At 44.2% G+C, this 22,159-nt stretch overlaps 1 pseudogene; it reads right to left on the bottom strand.

The window, feature by feature from the left end:
• The window catches only part of LOC125547119, a 134,357-nt pseudogene that overhangs the window by 65,339 nt on the left and 46,859 nt on the right, over positions 1 to 22,159 (bottom strand).

Raw genomic sequence — 22,159 nt, 5'->3', positions numbered from 1 at the left:
AATCACTTTGTGATGCATTGGCTACGTTCGGTTACGTCGGTTTTGAGATCGGCGTCATTGAGGGTGACATCTCTTGAATGTGTATTAATTAGTATTCGGCATGGCTGAGTGCTCAAGATATAGTTACCAAGTTCGAAGTCTTCGGGTGTGAAATATGGGTCACTGCCCTTACTTCCACATTGTGATTTAGGGAACTTAATAATTTGGGTCTCCTAGGTGTTTCTGGTTCTTCGCTAGTTGTGTTTGGCTAGAACCACTAGGAATTTCTTGTGTTGTAAACCCATGTCCTATTGTGCACCTAGTACTGAAGTGTCGACTAGTAGCTGAATGACTTAGAGTTGTTGGCCAGTGTCTTGGTGCTGCTGAGTTGGGAATCCAGAAGAATAACAGCTAGTTTTCGGAGCATACCTATAAATAGTAGCCTGCCTTGCTTGTTTGGGTGGACACGCCAACACATTTATTTCACTCTCATACTTTGTGTTCCCACTCCTTTCTGTAAAGGGGCCACATATTAAAAGTGTAATCTTCAAGAGAGTAGTTGAGTTGTGATTGAGCATCAAGCATGAACTTTTTCGAGCCAAGAGATTTTACTTGTTAATCTTGGACATTTTCCATTTCCTAGATGGGTAGGAGTTATTTTAGAACATACATCATGTGGATCAACTTCGATCAAGTTTGTACGGATCCAAGGATCACCTCAAGATCCACCTCGAGTGATTGGGTGATTTCTATGTGAACTTACCTCAAGGATAAGAAGGTGAAGTCTAGGTGACTTTGGAGAATCGTGCTCAACCTCTCCAAACGAAGACGTAGAGTAGTGGCCAAGAACTTATTCATACTTGTTCTTGATATATGCTGGTTTATGATCTGGTTGCCGCGTAGATGTAGTTCCATTTCTTCATTCCCACCTCCTCATTTACCTTTTGGGAATAAATCTTAGAATCTCCTATTCATCCCATCTAGCTGGTAGACCTTGACCTTTTAATGTCCCATCCACATAATAAATATTGGCTCTACATGCAATGTCATTTTCCCTTGCTCACCTTCTTCTCTCACAAAGTGTAAGTTTACAGCCTACTCATATTCTCTCTTTTCTCCTCTCTCCTCTCCATTCTTCTCCAACTCACAAATATAATGTGTCAACTTGTACAGCCTGCTTAATTCTCCATGTGGTACTTGCTCTAAGAAATAAAGAGTTCACAATGGTAAATATCTCTTTATAACAAGATAAAAAATAGTGTGTGTGAAAGGACTAAGTACATCAATGTAATGAGAATATGCTATAATAACAGAGGTGCTACTTGCCTAATGGGCATACCATATTGTTGCTTCGAACACGAACAAAAACAACACCAACATGAGTCTCTCTCCGCTCCTTCTTCTTGATGTGATCCTGACAAAATTTCTTTTTAACACAGTACAATTACATGCTCACATAGAAATACATACACGCATCCCTATGAACGCACGCACATACACCCTACCCCTATAGGCACTTCGTAGTGGACATGAACATCTCCTCACACTGACTGAAACATCGCCGAAAAGCCTGAAATAAATCCAGAAAGATGTACACACTAGTTTCAAGTCCATGACTTGAACCGTAGAGGGATGGTCCCACTAAAGAAAACTAATCGTTTGAGCTACGTCCAGTTCGCATCCCGACTAGATTTCTGGTCCTATAAACCTACTTCAACACCCTGCTTGCCTTATATACTGGCCAAAAAGTAACTAGTCATATGTGAAGGTGTCAAACTTTCCCAGCCGCAACCACCATGTGCTCGTAACTTCCAACCACTCTGAGGGGTTCAGTCGGTGTCCCGCTGCTATTGTGCCGCTGGCTACTACTTGTATTACAAGTTTTTTTCTCAAGGCTGATGGTATGGTAGGACGATAGCCTTGATTACTTTTCGCCTGCATTTTGATGTTTGTTTTTTATTTCCCGAAGAGTGTTTACTGCTAGTTTGGTCAATAGATCCGAATGTAAAAAATGTTTACAAAAGAATGACACATATATATATGCTATTGCCCAAAAACTAACGCGCATATAATGGAAGCACCACTTAGTGTGAAGAAGTAGAAGATATTAGCGACGGCCAAAGTATCTTGTATGGATGCAAAAATACTATCTCTGTCCCAAAATAAGGGTCTTAACTTTGTACTAACTTTAGTACAAAGTTGTACTAAGTTTGAAACACTTATTTTGGGACGGAGGAAGTATATAATAGCAGGAAGGAGAGCATCATGTCCTGGTTGGAGAGTGTTCGGTAAGGAATTATCAAGCATGCATGTAGTGTGAGGAAACACAATTATGTCTTTTAAGGGAGATTGGGCCTAATCTCAATTGGAAATAAATTATCAGTCTGATGTCTTTTAGGGCTCTACGCGACTTGTTCCTAGTCGGTCGACTAATAACAATGTCTACTGCTATTGCTAATTAAACGTGATTGCCTTGCAAAGACACATATCCTAGAGTGCGTGAACACACCATATACCCTCACGAGCAAAAAAAATATTTGTAGTTCTTTGCAGATATTCACAATACCATGACACATGTTTCGAATTCCCACAAGAATGGTATCCTTTACCACCAAGGATGCAGATTAAAAGTTTGTTCAGTATGAGTCAAGAATTTACTAAATCGTTGCGCAAAAATTGTATTCTACTGATAACCCCATGAAGAATAGTTCGGACAGAATCACCAAAATGCCGTTCAGGAGGAAGGGTCGGCTGTTGATGCACCACCACGCCTAGAATGGCTGGATCAGCTCAATCCATCACCGGGAGGTAGATGCGGTGGAAATTTCTCATGGTCAGCGTTCTACGACAGGTAGGGCAGTTCTTATTAAATCATATGGAGGCCTCTATGCATTTCTTGCAGAAGATGTGGCCGCAGATAGTAGACGATGCATCGACCAGCTCATTGATGCAGACTGGGCAGGTGAATTTTGGTTCCCTTGGGAGATCCTTCATAGGTGCCGGGCGTCCCTGCGCCACCTTCGGTTGTAGTGTTTAGCAGAGCTTTAGGGATACATATAGTAACAATAAATATTTCATATATGTAAAGCAATAGCACAGTCTAGAGTTATTACAGAGAATCTGTTGGCTTCACGTGTATCCAGATTGTGTGTTAACAGGTTGTTATTGGACGCTCCAGAAAGATCATGTCGTGTAGGGGTTATCCCTAGTGAAAGCATAGTGTTCACATGCCCATCAGAAGCTCCTTCTAGAAAAAAATGCAAGACATACGAAGTTAGTAAATGGGAAACATGGTCAAGCAAACTAGGGGGAAAATCCTCCCAAGACTTAATAGTCTGTGTAATTGGAAAATTCAGATATGAATATGGGTAAATTGTTCCAGTAATACATCTTTCAGGTTAGCATTTTACTTAGAGCTTTTTTTTTATCACATAATAGCTACTTAGTGGATGCATGGCTTCATTCTGAACACACATGCTGGACTAAAAAACAGTGGTGTTTGTTACAAGATAAGTTGATTTTTACCCAGTATAGTACGCTGCTGGCTTCCTAGGCTAGAAGTCCCACACTAATGTCTACATATCCAACTAATCTCAGTCGTCAAATCATATGTATCCAACGACTTAGATTACTGCAATGGTGAGTCGTTGAACATGTCTTACATGCAATTAATATCATACCAAATATCAATATCGGCATAAATTTACAACATAATTGGTGCACATTTAATATTCTACCTAATATCAACGTGCAACTAATATCATATCTAGTATTAATGTGCATTAAATGTACACACTTACTACTAGCCTTAATAAGGATATGCATGGGCAAGATCTCAGTACCTGGCAGTGAGGTATCTATGTTGGCGTTCTGCGGAACTATGTCTGCAGTAGAGGACAAAGGGCCAACATTGCCCGTCACATAAAACATTCTAGAATTTTCACACGCACTTTGCATGATATTGGATGTCAGATTCATCGTGTAGCGATCCGACTTCAGACGGTCAAATCTCTGTGGTCAGTGTCATCCTTGGATCAGTAATGATGACACACAGTACTCGAAGGATTTATAACAGAGTAGCAATCACACATTTACTACATCGAATGTCTCAAAAGAGAACTTATTACAATAAATATGGCTTAAGGCCATCTAGATAAGATAACAGCAGAAGACTTGGAAGATAAAGTGAGTCCATCAACTCTAACGGCATAGCTGAGTGCACGACAAATGACCTAGAGCACCTTAGTCCTCGTCTGAAAAGTCTGCAACATGATATGTTGCAACCCAAAAATGGGCCAGCACATGGAATATGCTGACAATATAACACAGTAGAGCAATGAACAGATAAATGCTATCACTATATGCATATATGGCTGGTGGAGGCTCTATGGTTATAATGTTTTTGCGAAAAGCCATTTTTTTCCTACAACAAAGGAATATATTTTATTTAACTATCATTGTGGTTGAAACATTGACAATGGTACCCCCATCTCAATCCCAATTAAAAAGTGTACATTAGCAACCCAACAATTAATTTAGAGTGATGAGATCAAACCAATAATTCAAGTACCAGATACTCAAGTTGTCCATAGCCGGGGACACGGCTAACCATGATTAGTTTGTACACTCTGTAGAGGTTTGCGCACTTTTCCCCACAAGACTCGATCTCCTCCGTTGGATTTCTCGCACTACATGGTCTTTGAGAAACGGATGACCGAGACACAGTCTTTTAGAAACATTAACTCTAACCTCGGGTAGACAGTACCAACCTACATCCCCTACATCTACTAGCCTACCACTGGAAGAGGTCATGCAACATACTCAACTATGCTAGAGCCCATAATAGCTTGTGGCTTGATATATCCATTTTGCATCATGATTTTATATCGATATTTATTGCATTATGGGCTGTTGTTACACATTATGTCACAATACTTATGCCTATTCTCTCTTATTTTACAAGGTTTACAAGAAGAGGGGGAATGCCAGCAGCTGGAATTCTGGGCTGGAAAATGAGCATATATTAGAGACCTATTCTACACATCTTCGAAAGTCTTGAAACTCCACGGGAGCACTTTTCTGAATATATAAAAAATATTGGGCGCAAGAAGTACCAGAGGGGGGCCACCCACCAGCCACGAGGGTGGGGGTGCGCCCTACCCCCCTAGGCGCGCCCCCTGCCTCGTGGGCCCCCAGTGGCCCTCCGATGCCCATCTTCTGCTATATGAGGTCTTTCGTCGAGGAAAAAAATCATAAGCCAGCTCACGGGACGAGACTCCGCCGCCACGAGGCGGAACCTTGGCGGAACCAATCTAGGGCTCTGGCAGAGCTGTTCTGCCGGGGAAACTTCCCTCCGGGAGGGGAAAATCATCACCATCGTCATCACCAACGATCCTCTCATCGGGAGGGGGTCAATCTCTATCAACATCTTCACCAGCACCATCTCATCTCAAACCCTAGTTCATCTCTTGTATCCAATCTTTGTATCCAAACCTCAGATTGGTACCTGTGGGTTGCTAGTAGTGTTGATTACTCCATGTAGTTGATGCTAGTTGGTTTACTTGGTGGAAGATCATATGTTCAGATCCATTATGCATATTAATACTCCTCTGATTATGAACATGAATATGCTTTGTGTGTAGTTACGTTTCTTCCTGAGGACATGGGAGAAGTCTTGCTATTAGTAGTCATGTGAATTTGGTATTCGTTCGATATTTTGATGAGATGTATGTTGTCATCCCTCTAGTGGTGTCATGTGAACATCGACTACGTGACACTTCACCATTGTTTGGGCCTAGACGGAGGCATTGGGAAGTAATAAGTAGATGATGGGTTGCTAGAGTGACAGAAGCTTAAACCCTAGTTTATGCGTTGCTTCGTAAGGGGCTGATTTGGATCCATATGTTTCATGTTATGGTTAGGTTTACCTTAATACTTCTGTTGTAGTTGCGTGAGTGTTAGCAACTGTGAAAGACTAAATGATAGTTGAGTATGTGGACTTGCTGAAAAGCTCTTATATTGACTCTTTCCTATGTTATGATAAATTGCAATTGCCTCAGTGACTGAGATTAGAGTTTGTTAGCTTTCAATGAAGTTTATGATTCATACTTGAAATTGTGATTGAATTGTTACTTTAGCATAAGAGATCATAAACAAAGATTGATGTTCTAAGAATGATCATGATGCCCTCATGTCCGTATTTTATTTTTATGGACACCTCTATCTCTAAACACATGGACATATTTTTCAATTTCGGCTTTCGCTTGAGGACAAGCGAGGTCTAAGCTTGGGGGAGTTGATACGTCCATTTCATATCATGCTTTTATGTCGATATTTATTGCATTATGGGCTGTTATTACACATTATGTCACAATACTTATGCCTATTCTCTCTTATTTTACAAGGTTTACATGAAGAGGGGGAATGCCGGCAGCTGGAATTCTGGGCTAGAAAAGGAGCAAATATTAGAGACCTATTCTGCACATCTCCAAAAGTCCTGAAACTCCACGGGAGCACTTTTCAGAATATATATAAAATATTGGTGCAAGAAGTACCAGAGGGGGGCCACCCATCAGCCACGAGGGTGGGGGGCGCGCCCGCCTACCTCATGGGCCCCCTGGTGGCCCTCCGATGCCCATCTCTGCTATATGAGGTCTTTCGTCGAGGAAAAAATCATAATCCAACTCACGGGACGAGACTCCTCCGCCACTAGGAGGAACCTTGGCGGAACCAATCTAGGGCTCTAGCAGAGCTGTTCTGCCAGGGAAATTTCCCTCCGGGAGGGGGAAATCATCACCAACGATCCTCTCATTGGGAGGGGGTCAATCTCCATCAAAATATTCACCAGCACCATCTCATCTCAAACCCTAGTTCATCTCTTGTATCCAAACCTCAGGTTGGTACCAGTGGGTTGCTAGTAGCTAGTGTTGATTACTCCTTGTAGTTGATGCTAGTTGGTTTACTTGGCGGAAGATCATATGTTCAGATCCATTATGCATATTAATACCCCTCTGATTATGAACATGAATATGCTTTGTGAGTAGTTACATTTGTTCCTAAGGACATGGGAGAAGTCTTGCTATTAGTAGTCATGTGAATTTGGTATTCGTTCGATATTTGGATGAGATGTTTGTTGTCATCCCTCTAGTGGTGTCATGTGAACATCGACTACATGACACTTCACCATTGTTTGGGCCTAGAGGGAGGCATCGGGAAGTAATAAGTACATGATGGGTTGCTAGAGTGACAGAAGCTTAAACCCTAGTTTATGCGTTGCTTCGTAAGGGGCTGATTTGGATCCTATGTTTCATGCTATGGTTAGGTTTACCTTAATACTTCTATTGTAGTTGCAGATGCTTGCAATTGGGGTTAATCATAAGTGGGATGCTTTTCGAAGTAGGGACAGTACCCAAGGACCGGCCCACCCACATATCAAATTATCAAAGTACCGAACGCGAATCATATGAACGTGATGAAAACTAGCTTGACGATAATTCCCATGTGTCCTCGGGAGCGCTTTCCTTCATATAAGATTTTGTCCAGGATTGCCCTTTGCTACGAAAAGGATTGGGCCATCTTGCTACACCTTATTTACTTTTATTACTTGCTACTCATTACAAATTACCTTATCACAAAATTATCTGTTACCGATAATTTCAGTGCTTGCAGAGAATATCTTGGTGAAAACCGCTTATCATTTCCTTCTGCTCCTTGTTGGGTTCGACACTCTTACTTATCGAAAGGACTACGATAGAGCCCCTATACTTTTGGGTCATCAAGACTCTTTTCTGGCGCCGTTGCCGGGGAGTGAAGCGCCTTTGGTAGGTGGAATGTGGTAAGGAAAAATTTATATAGTGAGCTGCAATTTACTGTCACTTGTTACACTATGGAACATAATCCTTTGAGGGGCTTGTTCGGGGTATCTTCACCCCGACCAATAGAGCAAAGAGTTGCTCCTCAACCTACTGAACATACTGAAAATGTTTACTTTGAAATTCCTTCGGGTATGATAGAGAAACTTCTAGCTAATCCTTTTGCAGGAGATGGAACATTGCATCCCGATTTGCACTTAATCTATGTGGATGAAGTTTGTGGATTGTTTAAGATTGCAGGTATGCCTGAGGATGTCATCAAGAAGAAGGTCTTCCCCTTATATTTGAAGGGAGATGCATTGACATGGTATAGTCTATGTGATGATATGGGATCATGGGACTATAACCGATTGAAATTGGAATTTCACCAGAAGTTTTATCCTATGCATCTTGTTCATCGTGATCATAATTATATATATATATTTTGGCCTCACGGAGGAGAAAGCATCGCTCAAGCTTGGGGGAGGCTTAATTCAATGTTATATTCATGCCCCAATCATGAGCTCTCAAGATAAATTATTATTCAAAAAAATTTATGCTCGGCTTTCTCTCAGTAATCGCTCCATGCTCGATACTTCTTGTACTGGATCTTTTATGATGAAGACTATTGAATTCAAATGGGATTTATTGGAAAGAATTAAACGCAACTCTGAAGATTGGGACCTCGACGAAGGTAAGGAGTCAGGTATAACACCTAAGTTTGATTGTGTTAAATCTTTTATGGATACCGATGCATTTCGTGAATTTAGCACTAAATATGGACTTGACTCTGAGATAGTAGCTTCCTTTTGTGAATCCTTTGCTACTCATGTTGATCTCCCTAAGGAGAAGTGGTTTAAATATAATCCTCCCATTGAAGTAAAAGTAGTTGCACCTATTAAAGTTGAAAAAAGACTATCACTTATAATGATCCGGTTGTTCCTAATACTTATGTTGAGAAATCACCTTTCCCTGTTAGAATAAAGGATCATGCTAAAGTTTCAACTGTAGTCAACAAAAGTAATATTAGGACACACAAACCCCCTGAGCAAGTTAAAGTTGAACCTAATATTGCTATGGTTAAAGATCTCTTGGCCGATATTATTGATGGGCATGTTATTTACTTCTGTGATGAGACTGCTAGAATTGCTAGACCTGATACTAAAAAGAAACATAGACCTGTTATAGGCATGCCTATTATTTCTGTTAAAATAGGAGATCATTGCTATCATGGCTTATGTGATATGGGTGCTAGTGCAAGTGCAATACCTCATTCCTTATACAAAGAAATTATGCATGATATTGCACCTGCTGAGATAGAAGATATCGATGTTACCATTAAGCTTGCCAATAGAGATATTATTTCACCAATTGGGATTGTTAGAGATGTTGAAGTCTTGTGTGGGAAGGTTAAATATCCTGCTGATTTTCTTGTTGTTGGTTCCCCACAAGATAGCTTTTGTCCCATTATATTTGGTAGACCCTTCTTGAATACTGTTAATGCTAAGATAGACTGCAATAAGGATATTGTTTCTGTTGGTTTAGGGGATATGTCTCATGAGTTTAATTTTGCTAAATTTCATAGACAACCTCATGATAAAGAATTGCCTAGTAAAGATGAAATTATTGGTCTTGCTTCTATTGCCGTGCCTCCTACTGATCCTTTAGAACAATATTTGCTAGACCATGAGAATGATATGTTTATGAATGAAAGAAGGGAAATAGATGAAGTATTCTTTAAACAGGGACCTATTCTGAAACACAACTTGCCTGTTGAAATCCTAGGGGATCCTCCACCCAAGGGTGATCCTGTGTTTGAGCTTAAACCATTACCTAATACTCTTAAATATGCTTATGTTGATGAAAATAATATATATCATGTTATTATTAGTGCTAACCTTTCAGAGCATGAAGAAGAGAGATTATTGAAAACTCTAAAGAAGCACTGTGCTGCTATTGGATATACTCTTGATGATCTTAAGGGCATTAGTCCCACTCTATGTCCACACAAAATAAATTTGGAGAAAGACGCCAAACTAGTTATTGATCACCAACGACGGCTAAATCCTAAAATGAAAGAAGTGGTAAGAAAGGAAATATTAAAGCTCCTTGATGCAGGTATAATTTATCCCGTTGCTGATAGTCAGTGGGTAAGTTCTGTCCATTGTGTCCCTAAGAAGGGAGGTATTAATGCCGTTCCTAATGACAAATATGAATTGATTCCACAAAGAATTATTGAAGGTTATAGGATAGTAAGTCATTTTCGCAAATTAAATAAAGCTACTAAAAAAGAACATTACCCTTTTCCTTTCATTGACCAAATGCTAGAAAGATTATCCAAACATACACATTTTTGCTTTCTATATGGTTACTCTGGCTTCTCTCAAATACCTGTGTCAGCAGATGATCAAGAAAAGACCACTTGTACTTGCCCTTTCAGTACTTTTGCTTATAGACGTATGCCTTTTGGTTTATGTAATGCACCTGCTATCTTTCAAAGATGCATGATGGCTATATTCTCTGACTTTTGTGAAATGATTTGTGAGGTTATCATGGACGATTTCTCCGTTTATGGATCCTCTTTTGATGATTTCTAGAGCAACCTTTATCGAGTTTTGCAGAGATGTGAAGAAACTAACCTTGTCTTGAACTGGGAGAAGTGCCACTTTATGGTTAGTGAAGGTATTGCCTTGGGGCATAAAATTTCTGTAAGAGGTATTGAAGTTGATGATACGTCTCCAACGTATCTATAATTTTTTATTGTTCCATGCTATATTATATCCTGTTTTGGACATTATTGGGCTTTATTATACACTTTTATATTATTTTTGGGACTAACCTATTAACCGGAGGCCCAGCATAGAATTGCTGGGTTTTTTTCCTATTTTAGGGTTTCGCAGAAAAAGAATATCAAACAGAGTCCAAACGGAATGAAACCTTCGGGAACGTGATTTTTGGAACGAACATGATCCAGAGGACTTGGACCATACGTCAAGAAAGCAACCAGGAGGGCAAGAGGTAGGGGGCGCGCCTAACCCCCCCCCCTAGGCGTGCCCTCCACCATCGTGGGGCCGTAACTTTCTGTATCCACGAGATACCATCTTGGGGCCATTTCCGGAGCGCCGCCGGAGGGGGTATCTGTAACACCCCGGATGTAACTTTCCCTATTTGTACTCCAACTCTTGCCGTTTCCGGCGTTAAGTTATATTTATTTTCTCGGGTTCGGTTTTGTCTCCGTGTGTTGTGGTCTTTGTCATGCATCTCATATCATGTCATCATGTGCATTGCATTTGCATACGTGTTCATCTCATGCATTTGAGCTTTTTCCCCATTGTCCGTTTTGCATTCCGGCGCTTCGTTCTCCTCCGGTGATCATTTCTAGCTTTCTTTCGTGTGTGGGGATTAAACATTTCCGGATTGGACCGAGATTTGCCAAGCGGCCTTGGTTTACCACCGGTAGACCGCCTGTCAAGTTTCATACCATTTGGGCTTCGTTTGATACTCCAACGGTTAACCGAGGGACCGAAAAGGCCTCGTGTGTGTTGCAACCCAACACCACTCTAATTTGGCCCAAAACCCACCAAACTCTGCTCCATCACCTAGAGCGTTCGATCACGATCGCGTGGCCAAAAACCGCACCTCATTTGGACTCTCCTAGCTCCCCCTATGCCTATATATACACCCTCCTTTCCAAATCTCGGATCTCTCCCCGTCCAATCCTAAAAAAAAAGATCTCTGCCGCACCGGACGTGTCCGCCCGCGCCGGACAACGTCCGATCCACCCCGCCGCCACTCACCAACCGCCACCTGTCGCCGCCACTCCGCGCGCCGCCGGCCCGGGAGGCCCGCAGCGAGCCCTTCCCGGCACGCGCGAGGCCGCCGCCGCCCCGCGGGCTTCCGGCCGTCTTCCCCAGCCCCGACGCCAGCCGCCTCTCCGCCGTCTCGCCGCATCACCGGCGCGCGCCGCCGCCCGTCGCCCGAGCCGTCCACGACTACCGCGTCCCCGCCGACTCCCTCCATGGCGGCGCCGCCCCCGCGGCCACCACCGCCGCCCCACGCCCCGGTCTTCTTCCACTCCGGCCGGTCTCCTTCGTCTCCGGCGAGAACTCCGGCGTGAACAGTGAATCCGGCCGTCCTCGTTATCCGTGCCAGATCTGGATCTGGATCCCGAACGGTTGACTTTTTCCTCAGAAACCTTAATTTTTATGCTTACTTTGACCATGTCTTTGTTTGCAATTATGGAGCACCCTAGCTTGAGTCAATCGAGCTCTATTTTTGCTTCGTGGTGAATCTGGGCAGATCGTCAACTCGTTTGCGATTTTGCCGATGTTATTGTAGTTGATCCGTGTATGCTATGCCATTGTTCTTGCCATGTCTTGCTAGAATTTTATGCCTTATTAATGTATGTATGCTTTCCTTGCCATGACTTGCACCGTAGTGAGTGCATCGAGCTCGTTTACATGCCTTCGTGAGTTATGTTTCAGCATGTCTCAGTTTTCACAAAGTCTGAAAACTGATTGTGTTTTAGCTATGTTCGTGTGCCCGTTAGTATATTTTGTGAACCCTTTTGGCCCCAGGTCACTTTGGGTCTTTTGTTAAGCTTGTTGAGTAGCTCCATGCCATGTTCTTACTTGTCTTAATCAGGTCATGAATCATGTTGTTTTGCTGCTCCGAAGAGGGCTTCGTGATCTGAAATTTTAGACAAGTGTTAATTTCATATTGGATGAATTTCAGACAAGTCTGAAATCTGTTTTGCATTTGCGTTTTTGCCATGCTTGTTTGAACCTCATATTGGATGAATTGGCCATGGCTCCCTGCCATGTATTTTGTTGTAATGTTTGCTGGTTGTAGCATGTTCATTTCATTACATTTAGATGCCTACTTGCTGTAAATCGCAGACCGGTGTCATTCTTAAATCGCTTGCCATTTCCAAACCGTAACTCCGATTCCGGCGTTCTTTATATCGTTTTCAAACGATTTCATCTCATATTTCCATTGGCACCCTTGGAATTCCAAGTTGAGGCCAGGTTCATGCATTTCCTGTCATATCTTGCATTTTGCATCCCGCATCGCATCTCGGATAGCATATCGTCATTTCATCATATTGCTTGGTCTTGCACGTGGTTGATTGTATCCTTGTTGCTTGTTTGTCTTGTTTGGGTAGAGCCGGGAGACGAGTTCGCTACCGAGGAGCCCGTTGAGTGTGCTTTTGAGAATCCAGTCAACTCTGACAACTGTGTAGGCAAGATGATCATACCCTCGAAATCACTACTATCTTTGCTATGCTAGTTTGCTCGCTCTTTGATATGCCAATGCTACGATGCCTACCATTTGCTTGTCAGCCTCCCAATTGCCATGTCAAACCTCTAACCCACCTTGTCCTAGCAAACCATTGATTGGCTATGTTACCGCTTTGCTCAGCCCCTCTTATAGCGTTGCTAGTTGCAGGTGAAGATTGGAGGCCGTTCCTTGTTGGAACATTTATTTACTTGTTGGGATATCATTATATTGCTATGTTATCTTAATGCATCTATATACTTTGTAAAGGGTGGAAGGCTCGGCCTCTCGCCTAGTTTTTTGTTCCACTCTTGCCGCCATAGTTTCCGTCATATCGGTGTTATGTTCCCGGATTTTGCGTTCCTTACGCGGTTGGGTTATAATGGGAACCCCTTGATATTTCGCCTTGATTAAAGCTTTTCCAGCAACGCCCAACATTGGTTTTACCATTCGCCACCTAGCCCCTTTTCTTTCCCTTGGGTTCTGCAGACTCAAGGGTCATCTTATTTTAACCCCCCCGGGCCAGTGCTCCTCTGAGTGTTGGTCCCACCGAGCGATGTCCGAGGCTACCAGGGCAACTCTAGGCTGGCTTACCCGACGTCTGGCTCATCTGAGTGTGCCCTGAGAAAGAGATATGTGCAGCTCCTATCGGGATTTTTCGGCACATTCGGGCGGTGTTGCTGGTCTTGTTTTAACCTGTCGAAGTGTCTTGAGTTACCGAGATACCGAGTCTGATCGGAACGTCTTGGGAGGAGGTCTATTCCTTCATTGACCGTGAGAGCTTGTCATGGGCTAAGTTGGGACTCCCCTGCAGGGATTGAACTTTCAAAAGCCGTGCCCGCGGTTATGGGCAGATGGGAATTTGTTAATGTCCGGTTGTAGATAACTTGAACCTTAATTAATTAAAATGAATCAACTGAGTGTGTTACCGTGATGGCCTCTTCTCGGCAGGGTCCGGGAAGTGGACACGGTGTTGGAGTAATGTTTGCGCAGGTTGCCCTCTAGCTTCTCGCTCATGCTTTGCCTCCTCTTCTCGCTCTCTTTTGCGAATAAGTTAGCCACCATACTTGCTAGTCGCTTGCTGCAGCTCCACTCATATTTAACCTTGCCATACCTATAAGCTTAAATAGTCTTGATCGCGAGGGTGCGAGATTGCTGAGTCCCTGTGCCTCATAGATTACTATTACACCAGATGCAGGTCCAGGTGATTCCGCTCCAGGTGACGAGTACGAGCTCAAGTGGGAGTTTGACGAAGACTCTCAGCGACACTACGTGTATTTTCCTGACGATCAGTAGTGGTGCCTAGTTGGGGTTTGATTGGGACCCTGTCGCATGTTGGGTTATTTTCTATTTTGGCGCCGTAGTCGGGCCATGAGTGTTTCGATGATGTATGTTATTTCTGTACTCTGATGTGACGTGGCGAGTGTAAGCCAACTATGTTCTCCCCTTTTATTATTATATTACATGGGATGTTGTGAAGATTTCCTAACTTGCGACATATGCCTTCAATGCGATTATATCTCTAAGTCGTGCCTCGACACGTGGGAGCTATAGTCACATCGAGGGTGTTACAAGTTGGTAATCAGAGCCTTCCCCGACCTTAGGAACCCCATTGCTTGATCGTTTTTAGCGGCCGAGTTGTGTCTAGAAAAATGTTTTGTGTCTTTTAGGAATTATATATCGGAGAGCTTAGGAATTCTTTTTACTTCCCAGTCTCCTCATCGCTCTGGTAAGGCATCCTGACGTAGAGTTTTGACTCTTCTCTTCTCAAATTTCACTAAAAAAAATTTTAGGATCACGCGAGTATCTTGGAATCGTTCCGATGGCTTATGATGAGAACATTGTCTTGGTGCCTCCTGTCAGGGGTTTAGTGGAAGTGTCCCAGGGAGTTGAGCTCTGAGGTGTTGTCATCATAATTTTATCGTTGCAATTCTGGAATACTTGAGATATGTTCGCCGACATCGAAAATCTCTTTTAGGCAGTTCGTTGGTGAGATAACCTCGACGCCACCCAGTACTGGGGCGGGAGTTCGGGAGTATCGCCATAACTTGTATAACCGATGCTTTTCGAAGGTTGAGGTAGATGGTTTCCGAAGGTTTCTTGGTTATGTGTTGAAGGATGGATACAGCTGGATGTAGGATTTGCTAGTTTGGGTGAGATATTATGCTTCCCCTGTATCCCCAACACCTGATTGCATAACCGGAAAAGTTCGGGAGTTCCATAGGTGGGAATTCTAGTAGCTCTAGTTCTTCTTCCACGGATATTGGTTTGAGATTGTGATTTCTTACCGATTATTCATTCTTGATCCGTACCTTGTTGATTTATTTCTCTACCTTAATTCTACGTGGCTTCGCATTTTAGAGATATGTGACCACTTCAAGAGGAATGCATTCGTTCATTTTGTTCGGATGTGAAGACTATATGTTGCAATTTTCATTCCGTTGGATTCAGCTTCAATATTTATCTATCAATGTGCTAATGGTGGTCAACCTCTTCAGGATGGCTCCTCCAACGCGCACGACTCCGAATCCTGATCCGCCACCGCCTCCACCTCCTCTAGAGGCATGGCAAGCTGTGATGGCCGCAACCAATGCAAACACACAGCTGATCATGCAAATTCTCCAAGAGCGCAATCAAGGAAGTCAAGGGAATCAAGGCAGCAATCAGAGTCGCTTTGCTACACTCAACCAGTTCCTTGCTAACGGGCCAAAGACTTTCAGCAATTGTGTTGAGGCAACCGATGCTGACGATTAGCTTGTGGATCTGTGTAAGCATTTCGAGTGCAGTAACGTCAGGCCTGAGGACTTTGTCAAGTTCGCTTCCTTCCAACTCAAAGATCAACCTGCAGAATGGTTCTAGCAGTACAAGGATTCCAGAGGTGGACGTGTTATCACTTGGGATGATTTCCGTCGAGATTTCCGAGCTCATCATATTCCGCAGAGCGTGGTTGAAAGCAAGCGTGAGGAATTCCGCAATCTGAAGCAAGGCTCTTTGTCTGTCTATGACTACAACAAGTTGTTCCAGAATCTCGCCCGCTTGGCCAAGTAGGACGTCCCTGATGAGAAGAGCATGATATACCAGTTCAGGGGTGGTCTCAGAGATGATATTCAGCTTGCTCTTGTTCTCTTCGAGCCCTTGAGATACGATGAGTTCTACAACATGGCACTGAAGCAAGAGGCTGCTCAGTTGAGGTGTGATGCTTCCAGGAAGCGAGTCAGAGATGTTACTCCTTCTTCCTCTACTCAAGTGGCCAAGCAGCAGAAGTTTTGGCTTCCTCCTCCTCCGTTCCGTCAGCCGTATCAGTAGAAGAGCAAAGGTGGCAGTGGTTCTTCCCACCCCCCCAACCCTGGCTTTCAGAACAAGACTTCGTCTCAAGCTCCAAGATCGAGTGCTCCGTATCACCGTCCGCTTTTAGAGGTCACGTGCAACAAGTGCCAACAGATGGGTCACTATGCCAACAAGTGTGTCAACCAGAGGCGTCTTCCTCCTCCTCCTCCTGTCAGATCGGCAAGTACAGCTGTGGTCAAGCATAACCCCAAGTCCGCCAAGGTCAATTTGATGAATGCAGCTCAGGCAGAGGACTCGTCAGATGTGATCATGGGTAACCTCCCTGTTAATGATATTCCTGCTAAAGTTCTTTTTGACACGGGTGCATCGCATTGTTTCATCTCAAGGCCATTTGTTTCTAAGCATGATTTACCTTTGCAAGATTTGCCTAGACAGTTATCTGTTGTTTCTCCGGGTAAATTTATGAATGCAAGCGCTATTGCCCCAGATGTTTCTATCACATTGGGCGATTACAAGTTTCTCTCTTCTCCGGTGGTTCTTGGTAACTCGGATATTGATCTTATTCTCGGAATGGATTGGCTTTCTAAGCACAAGCCTCAGCTTGATTGTGCAGCCAGGCAGATTCAATTGACTCATTCGTCTCAGGATGTAATTGTTTTTGCCGCTCGTGATGATACTATCTGCCTGTTTTCTCTCAATGAGAAGGGTGAATTGGATGCCATCTCTCAAATTCCAGTCGTTTGCGAATATCAAGACGTCTTTCCAGAAGAGCTCCCAGGAATGCCTCCGCACCGGCTAGTTGAATTCGTTATTGATTTTGAGCCTGGCACGGAACCTGTGTGCAAGCGTCCTTACAAGCTCGGACCTGAAGAGTTGAAGGAGCTGAAGAAGCAACTCGATGAGCAAGAAAGAATGGGTCTCATCCGGCCTAGTTCTTCTCCGTGGGGTTGTGGTGTTCTTTTTGTGAAGAAGAAGGATGGAACGGACCGACTTTGTGTTGATTACCGTCCAGTGAACAAAAAGACCATCAAGAACAAATACCCACTTCTCAACATCAGTGAGCTGTTCGAACAACTCAAACGTGCCCAAGTATTCTCCAAGCTTGATCTCCGTATGGGTTATCACCAGATTCGCATTCGTGAAGAAGATATTCCCAAGACAGCATTCAGAACAAGCTTTGGTTCATATGAATACACTGTCATGTCTTTTGGCCTCGCCAACGCTCCTCCGACGTTCTCTCGCATGATGAACTTCATCTTCAACGCCTACACCAATGATTTCGTTTTGGTCTATCTCGACGACATTCTGGTTTTCTCCAAGAACAAGGAAGATCATGCCAAGCACTTGTGTTTGGTTCTCGATAAGCTCAGGGAACATCAGTTCTACGCCAAGTTCTCCAAGTGTGAATTTTGGCTCGATGAGGTTCTTTATCTTGGCCATATCATCTCTGCCAAGGGCATTGCCGTGAATCCTGAGAAGGTGTCTGCAATTGTGAATTGGGAACCTCCTCAGAACGTGAAGCAACTCCGCAGTTTTCTGGGTCTCGCAAGCTATTGCCGAAGATTCTTTGAAAACTTTTCTAAGATCGCGAAGCCTCTCTCTAATCTTCTTTAGAGGCACGTCAAGTACGTTTGGTCTCCGGAGTGTGATATTGCTTTCAACACTTTGAAAGAGAAATTGATCACTGCTCCAGTTCTGACTCCGCCTGATGAATCCAAGCCGTACGACGTCTTTTGTGATGCCTCTCTCCAAGGTCTTGGCGCAGTATTGATGCAAGAGAAGAAAGTTGTTGCTTATACATCTCGCCAGTTGAAGCCTAATGAGAAGAACTACCCCACTCATGATCTCGAGTTGGCGGCAGTTGTGCATGCTCTTTTGACTTGGAGACATCTTCTATTGGGAATAAAAGTGGACATTTTCACTGATCACAAGAGTCTCAAGTACATCTTCACTCAGCCTAATCTCAACCTCAGGCAAACTCATTGGGTCGAAACGATTCAAGAGTATAATCCGAGTATTGAGTATACTCCAGGCAAGGCCAATGTGATTGCTGACACTTTGAGCAGAAAGGCTTACTGCAACAGTCTGATTCTCAAGCCTTATCAACCCGAGCTTTGTGAAGCTTTCCCCAAACTTAATCTGCAAGTTGTTCCTCAAGGTTTCCTTGCCAACCTTCAAGTCTCTCCTACCTTAGAAGACCAGATTCGCCAAGCCCAGCTTCTTGATGCTATGGTGAAAAAGGTGAGGATTGAGATTGCCAAGAGTCAGTCCAAGTACAAGTGCTATCGCCTTGATGACAAGGACACTCTCTTCTTCGAGGATCGTATTGTTGTGCCCAAAGGTGACCTCCGTAATGTGATCATGAACAAGGCTCACAATTCTCTCCTCTCCATCCACCCTGGGAGTACGAAGATGTATCAGGACCTCAAGAAAGCTTATTGGTGGACTCGAATGAAGCACGAGATCGCTCAATTCGTGAATGAATGTGATGTCTGCAGAAGAGTGAAAGCAGAACACCAAAGGCCAGCAGGTCTCCTCCAACCTCTTGCCATTCCAGAATGGAAGTTTGACCATATTGAAATGGACTTCGTGACTGGGTTTCCAAAGTCCAAGCGTGGCAATGATGCTATATTTGTTGTCATCGACAAACTCACCAAAGTGGCTCACTTTCTGCCTATCAAAGAGTCGATCACCGCAGCTCAATTGGCGGAACTCTATACCTCTCGTATTGTCTCTCTACACGGTATTCCTCAAGTGATCTCTTCAGACCGTGGCAGCATATTTACCTCGAAGTTTTGGTATTCTTTTCAGAAGGCCATGGGCACCAATATCCGCTTCAGCACTGCTTTCCATCCTCAAACAAGCGGTCAAGTCGAGCGTGTCAACCAGATTCTTGAAGATATGCTCAGGGCTTGTGTGATCTCCTTCGGCATGAAGTGGGAGGATTGTCTTCCTTATGCTAAATTATCCTACAATAACATTTTTCAAGCAAGTTCGGGCAAGGCCCCTTTTGAAATTCTGTATGGCAGGAAGTGTCGTACCCCTCTCAACTGGTCTGAAACCGGTGAACGTCAGCTTTTGCGTAATGACTTAATCACAGAAGCAGAAGAAATGTGCAAAGTCATTCGTGATAACCTCAAAGCAGCCCAATCCCACTAGAAGAGCTACTATGATAGTAAGCACCGTGATTTGGCTTTCAAGATCGGAGATCATGTTTACCTCCGCGTCTCTCCTATGAAAGGTACTGGTCGCTTCGATATCAAAGGGAAGCTTGCCCCTAGATACGTGGGACCTTTCAAGATTGTCAGCAAGAGAGGCGACCTCGCCTATCAACTCGAGCTTCCTTCAAACTTTGCAAATGTTCATGATGTGTTCCATGTCTCTCAGCTTCAAAAGTGCTTCAAGACTCCTGACCGCACCGTCAACTTCGAGGACATTGAGCTCCAAGAAGACCTCTCTTATCGTGAGCACCCAGTTGCTATTCTTGACGAGACTGAACGCAAGACTCGCAACAAGTCAATCAAATTTCTCAAAGTCAAGTGGTCACACCATTCCGACCGTGAAGCTACCTGGGAACGCGAGGATCACCTCCGTTCTGAGTACCCGGAGTTCTTTCAGTCCTAGATCTCGGGACAAGATCTTTTCGTAGTGGTGGATTGTTGTAACACCCCGGATGTAACTTTCCCTATTTGTACTCCAACTCTTGCCGTTTCCGGTGTTAAGTTATATTTATTTTCTCGGGTTCGGGTTTTGTCTCCGTGTGTTGTTGTCTTTGTCATGCATCTCATATCATGTCATCATGTGCATTGCATTTGCATACGTGTTCATCTCATGCATTCGAGCTTTTTCCCCGTTGTCCGTTTTGCATTCCGGCACTTCGTTCTCCTCCGGTGGTCATTTCTAGCTTTCTTTCGTGTGTGGGGATTAAACATTTCTGGATTGGACCGAGATTTTCCAAGCGGCCTTGGTTTACCACCGGTAGACCGCCTGTCAAGTTTCATACCATTTGGGCTTCGTTTGATACTCCAACGGTTAACCGAGGACCGAAAAGGCCTCGTGTGTGTTGCAGCCCAACACCCCTCCAATTTGGCCCAAAACCCACCAAACTCTGCTCCATCACCTAGAGCGTTCGATCACAATCGTGTGGCCGAAAACCGCACCTCATTTGGACTCTCCTAGCTCCCCCTATGCCTATATATACACCCCCTTTCCAAATCTCGGATCTCTCCCCGTCCAACCCTAAAAAAAAAAGATCTCCACCGCACCGGACGTGTCCGGCCCGCACTGGACAACGTCCTATCCACCCCGCCGCCACTCACCAACCGCCACCTGTCGCCGCCACTCCGCGCGCCGCCGGCCCGGGAGGCCCGCAGCGAGCCCTCCCCGGCCCGCGCGAGGCCGCCGCCGCCCCGTGGGCTCCCGGCCATCTTCCCCAGCCCCGACGCTAGCCGCCTATCCGCCGCCCCGCCGCATCACTGGCGCGCGCCGCCGCCCGCTGCCCGAGCCGCCGCGACCACCGCGTCCCCGCCGACTCCCTCCACGGCGGCACCGCCCCCGTGGCCACCACCGTCGCCCCACGCCCTGGTCTTCTTCCACTCCGGCCGGTCTCCTCCGTCTCCGGCGAGAACTCCGGCATGAACAGTGAATCCGGCCGTCCTCGTTATCCGTGCCAGATCTGGATCTGGATCCCGAACGGTTGACTTTTTCCTCAGAAACCCTAATTTTTATGCCTACTTTGACCTGTGATATCTCCGCATCCATAGCTCCGTTTTGGGCTTATAGTATATCAAACTGTTCGCCTCGATGAGTACATCATTTCATTCCATTGCATCATTTTCATTTGAGTTCATCTTCATGCCCGAAATACTGTTAGAAGGAGGCTTCGTGAGTTAATTGTCAGATCTGCTAGTTCATCTTAGACTATTGTCATTTTTGCCATGATTATTGTGTGCATGCTATGCCTGTGAGTCCTTCATATGTTTTGTTAAGGATTTTGTCTTCTTTCCAGAGGTGCAACCCATGCATTTTTGTGATGTGTGTGGTGACTTGTGCAAGATTGCAAAGTGAGGCACCCGGTAAATCTGTTTTCAGGGACTTAGTAGTTTTCACTAAGTCTGGGATTATTTAGTTCATGATGCCATATGTTCATGTTATTTCCTAGTGATCTGTGCCTCTTTTGAGGATGATCAGTAAAGGAGTTTTGTTAATCATGTTAAGCTCTATCCATCCATGTCTTTGTTTGCAATTATGGAGCACCCTAGCTTGAGTCAATCGAGCTCTATTTTTGCTTCGTGGTGAATCTGGGCAGATCGTCAACTCGTTTGCGATTTTGCCGATGTTATTGTAGTTGATCCGTGTATGCTATGCCATTGTTCTTGCCATGTCTTGCTAGAATTTTATGCCTTATTAATGTATGTATGCTTTCCTTGCCATGACTTGCACCGTAGTGAGTGCATCGAGCTCGTTTACATGCCTTCGTGAGTTATGTTTCAGCATGTCTCAGTTTTCACAAAGTCTGAAAACTGATTGTGTTTTAGCTATGTTCGTGTGCCCGTTAGTATATTTTGTGAACCCTTTTGGCCCCATGTCACTTTGGGTCTTTTGTTAAGCTTGTTGAGTAGCTCCATTCCATGTTCTTACTTGTCTTAATCAGGTCATGTATCATGTTGTTTTGCTGCTCCGAAGAGGGCTTCGTGATCTGAAATTTCAGACAAGTGTTAATTTCACTAAGTCTGAAATCTGTTTTGCATTTGCGTTTTTCCCAT

The sequence above is a fragment of the Triticum urartu genome, chromosome 3 (genome assembly GCF_003073215.2).
Source record: "Triticum urartu cultivar G1812 chromosome 3, Tu2.1, whole genome shotgun sequence".
Classification (NCBI taxonomy): Eukaryota; Viridiplantae; Streptophyta; class Magnoliopsida; order Poales; family Poaceae; genus Triticum; species Triticum urartu.
Note: the sequence above shows the minus strand (reverse complement) of the source record. Positions and strands in the feature narration are given on the sequence as shown.